We start from the raw sequence: 4,568 nt of genomic DNA on the forward strand, positions 1-4,568 counted from the left end.
GTGTGCTTACTGAGCTGATGCAAACATAACCCCTTTCCTTACAGCTCCTTTTTGCTGGGCACAGTGGTACCCGCCTGTAATCCTCGCTATTTGGGAAGCTGATGTAGAAGTTTGCAAGTTTGAATTCAGCCTCTCTCCATGTAAAAATAGTAACAAAAAGGGCCAGCAATGTAGCCTAGTGATAGAGGCCACTTGACTGGCTGTGCTTGAAACCCTGGGTTCAGTCCCCAGAACCGCAAGGGGAAAAAAGTATTCCCTTTTTGTCTGTTTAGTATTTATTTAAAGTTGCCTAACACTAGGAGTTAATCAGTAAGTAACTAAGTATTTTCTTGTTGAACTTTTTCACATGGAGAGAGTTGGGATTTAAACATCTCTCCCTTGCAGACTGCTCACTCCTATCTGTACTCTGACTTCTCCTTTGGTTCTTTCTACCTTATGGGTAGACTTGGCTTCTATGTATTATTCCCCAGATTATTAGTCATGTCAAAGGATGAAGCAAGGCACAAGTTTACAGGATCTTATTACACAGACTCCCCCCAGGAATCTTCTGGCTACCTTGTCCATTTAGGGGTGGATTCAGAAGTGCTTGACTTAATTCATGTTTGTTTGTTGGTGGTTTTTTTGTTTGTTTTGTTTTTTGTCTTTTTGAGATAGAGTCTCTGCTGCACAATTCAGGCTGGCTTTGAGCTCACTTTGTAGTGCAAGCTGGTCTCCAGCTCAAAGCAGTCCTCCTGCCTCGGCCTCTCAGCTGAAATTACAGGCATGCACTACCATGCTTGGCTTTGAACCATGCTTTCTGATCACTACCAATATTTGATCAAAACTACTTTTTGTCCAACCTCTGCCCCCAGTAGCACTTGGTAGCACCTTTTAAAAAAAGATTCCATTAAAAAAAAAGTTCATAAGGCAATAATACCTGTTTGTTTGTTTATTTTTGAAATGTTTACCTGGTACCAACCTTTTTTGTATTGCTTTTAATTCACTGTTATTCTGGACAACTGTTTGAAATTCTTGACCTGAGGACAAATGCGATGAAGTGTTTGGGTTCCAACATGAAGCAGCTAAGCAGAACGTCATGTATCCTGTGAAAACATTAAATATTCAGTGGTGCTAAGAATGAATTAAGGTGGAAGTGAATTCTAACTCCTACAGGCCATTCCAGTTTGAGGGGAAAAGGCATCTGTCTCATCAGAGTAAATAATACAAGCAGAACTGAGGGAATAGCAGTGAAAGCATTTTTCATTTTTTAAAACTCAAGCAGTACTTGCATGTCTTTATCCAGATCAGTTGAAAGAGTTGCTAGGACAGGCTGTTCGTCTGATTTACTCTGTTTTCTTTGTAGAGGAGAGGGTTAGTTTTCATCCCGTTCATTGTACTCAAGCTACACATGTGAGCCCTTTATTTACCTATGCTTTTTATTTATTTATTTTCCATTTTTCATGTATTTTTTGCCATTTGTATTTCTTCCTCTGAGAGGTGTGTATTCATCTCAGATGCCCATTTTGGATTGGGTCTTTGAATGTCTATGTTCTTTATTAAGGGAATCTTCAACTGTAATTAAAGTTTAAAAGAATAGGTGAATATAATCAATACATGAATTCATTTATTATCACCCAACTAACTCATCAGTTACCAATACATGTCCATCTTGTTTTACTTTAGGCAACTATATGTCATATATATGCCCTTTTTTAATCTTAAAAAAGCATTACAATTACAAAATAAAATGACTGTAGGTTTTTTTTTTTCTTCTTCTTCTTTTTTTTTTTTTTTTGCGGAGCCAGGGATTGAACTCAGGCCCTTGCACTTGCCAGGCAAGCGCTTATTCTACTGAGCCATCTCCCCGGCCCCATGACTGTAGTTTTGACACAGAAGTCTTTTTATAGATACTGACTTATTATCAAATATCTCAGTTCTTTTATTCTAATAGAAATGACTCATTTTGTGCTCTTGAGGAGTGATTTTGTTCTATTTCTTCAGAGGCTCTTCCACATGGTGGCAGCATTGTGCCAACAAATACAATACAGGTACTGACTCCTATTATAAAGCCACTGGATGCTTTTAGGAGTTTTACCCTTATTGTTGTGTTTGGTTTGGTTTGGTTTGGTTTGGTTTGGTTTGGTTTGGTTTGGCTTAGTTTTTTGTTGTTGTTCTTGTTTTTGTTTTTGTTTTTTTTGTGGCTTAGTTTTTGAAATCAAATTTGAAGGTTCTCTGCCCCTGAGCTACATGACCAGCCCTTTATATCTCTGGTTTTGAAACAGGGTCTAACTCAGTTTCCCAGGCTAGCCTTAAGGCTGCAACCTTCCTGCTTTATCTTCCTGTGTAGCTGGGCTTATTGTGGGCATATACTGCCATACCCAGCTCTGTCTTAGTATTTTTGTAGCCTCTGAAGGACATCCTGGATAAAAGCACCAGAACACTTGCAGAAATGATTTTGAATTCATTTTAATAGAAGAATGAAATGTTGGGCTATGGTGCCCTCTCATTCGGTGCCTAAGAGCAGTGTCTCGATGTGATGGAACTTCATTATATTGTTACTCTTTCTTTAGGAGTATCACCCAACTTTCCTGCACTTGTTTTACTATTTATATTTCAGTTAAAGCAGACTTCTCATTTTCAGTGTAATACTAGTTGGTAGAGAAAAGATGAACTTTAAGATAAAACATTCTCACTGTTAACTTTTTGTTTCTATTGTTTAATCTTCCTTTGTTTCTACTTTTGGAAAATGAGGTTACTTTCTTTGAGAGTTGTTGGGAACATTTATTGAGCTTTTGCATAAGAAGTACCTATTAAAATACCTTGTTATGGTCCTCTAAGATGATGACTCATATGCTGAAAGCAGCTGCTGTAGTTGGGACATAGACGTTAGGCAGAAGTTAATATTATCACTAGAATATTAATTGATTGCTTTGGTATCTATACAAACTGATATGGAACAGTCTGTTTCAAAGGAGTTAGAAATAAGCTTACTTTCAGCTGTAGATTTTATTAGTCCTTTATTGAAAGTCAGTGTTTAGAATGAAGAAACACTTTGGAACTTTAGAAATACAGCTTAAATGATTTCACAAATGTTAGATTTGTACAAATGACATCTCCCACGTGCCTATTTGCAAGAACAAAAGTGTGCTTTTGAATAATGAACATTCTCTAGATTTTTTTATCATTTTTTACAGTGTTCCTTCCTCTGATTCTTTTTGCTCTTTAGAGGTACTCCGTGATATTCCAGTTTGAGTTAACATTTCTGCTAGAATCTGCTGCTTGAGAGACTTTCGACAGACCCACCACGTGTACTTTGCTTTTGACTTTTGAGCTTGGTTCTCCTATGGCCTTTTGCTTACTCTTGAACCTTTCTGATCTCTGTTGTCCTCTGTAATTCTGTGGAAATTGTGTTCTGTGTATTCATTTTCTTAAAAAATAAATTATTATTGTTCATACTACACTTGCTCATTTGGAGAGGAATACTTTTATTTTTTTCATTAAATAGTTTTAAAGAGAATAAAAAAATAATAGAAACAATAACAGAATTTCACTGAACAAGATGATAGGAATTCAGCAATGGCTGTTATATTGCATATTGTTGTTTTCAAATTAATTGTTCAGATTACTAAATGAGCATGCACAATTGGTCAAAAAAATTAAGCATTAGCTATTCCTTCCAGAAATCAGCAATATTTCCCTTCATTCTTTTTTTTCTCCTTGGTCTGGTACCAGTTGTTCCTTCTCTTTGAACAGTTTATTTCCTGTCACTGTATCTCTTGTACCTTTCAGATTTTATTTACTCTTTCAGGTTCTTACACTAGGGAGACAATACAGTACAGTGTCTACATATGTGGGTCTGATGTATTTCACTTATGAATATGGTCTCTAGTTATATCCATTTACCTATAAAAGTCTTGAATTTATCTTTTTTATAGCTGAGTAATAACTCCACTATGTAAAAATGCCACATCTTTTTACACATTCCTCATTGATGGGCATTTGGGTTGTTTCCAAAATTTAGCTATGGCAAATTGTACTGCTATAATACACATTGGTGCACATATATGACTGTGGTATGATGTTTCAGTACTTCTGGAAAAATACCACAGGAGGAGAATAGCTAGGTCAAATGGGACGTCTAATCATAGTTTTTTGAGGAATCTACACACTAATTTCCATAGTTATTGTACCAGTCTGCATACCCACCAAGAATGGAGAACAATTTCTTTTTCCCCACAGCCCCTTAACATTTGTTATTGGATGATTTCTTGATGGTAGCCATTTTTTCTGGTGTAAGATGGAACCTCAGGGTTGTTTTATTTTGCTTTTCTCTAATGACCAGTGATGTTGGAACATTTTTTCTTCTGTTTACTTGCCATTTATATTTCTTCATCTAATAAGTGTATATTCATCTCAGATGCCAAGTTTTTCATTGGATCTTTTAATTTGGGGGCCTGATCTTTTTTTTTTCTTTAATTTTTCATATGTCCTAGACAGAAGTCCTTTATCTGAGGGACAGTCAGCTATTTTTTTTTCCCATGAAATGGGTTTTCTTTTTATTCTGTTGGTGATTTCTTTTCTCTCTCTCT

At 36.1% G+C, this 4,568-nt stretch overlaps 1 protein-coding gene across 1 annotated transcript in view; it reads left to right on the forward strand.

Moving 5' to 3' along the window:
* The window catches only part of Ap2b1 (adaptor related protein complex 2 beta 1 subunit), a 124,247-nt gene that overhangs the window by 22,395 nt on the left and 97,284 nt on the right, over window positions 1–4,568 (forward strand). The gene's annotated exons all lie outside the window — the stretch shown is intronic.

Source organism: Octodon degus, unplaced genomic scaffold (genome assembly GCF_000260255.1).
Source record: "Octodon degus isolate 3935 unplaced genomic scaffold, OctDeg1.0 scaffold00164, whole genome shotgun sequence".
NCBI lineage: Eukaryota > Metazoa > Chordata > Mammalia > Rodentia > Octodontidae > Octodon > Octodon degus.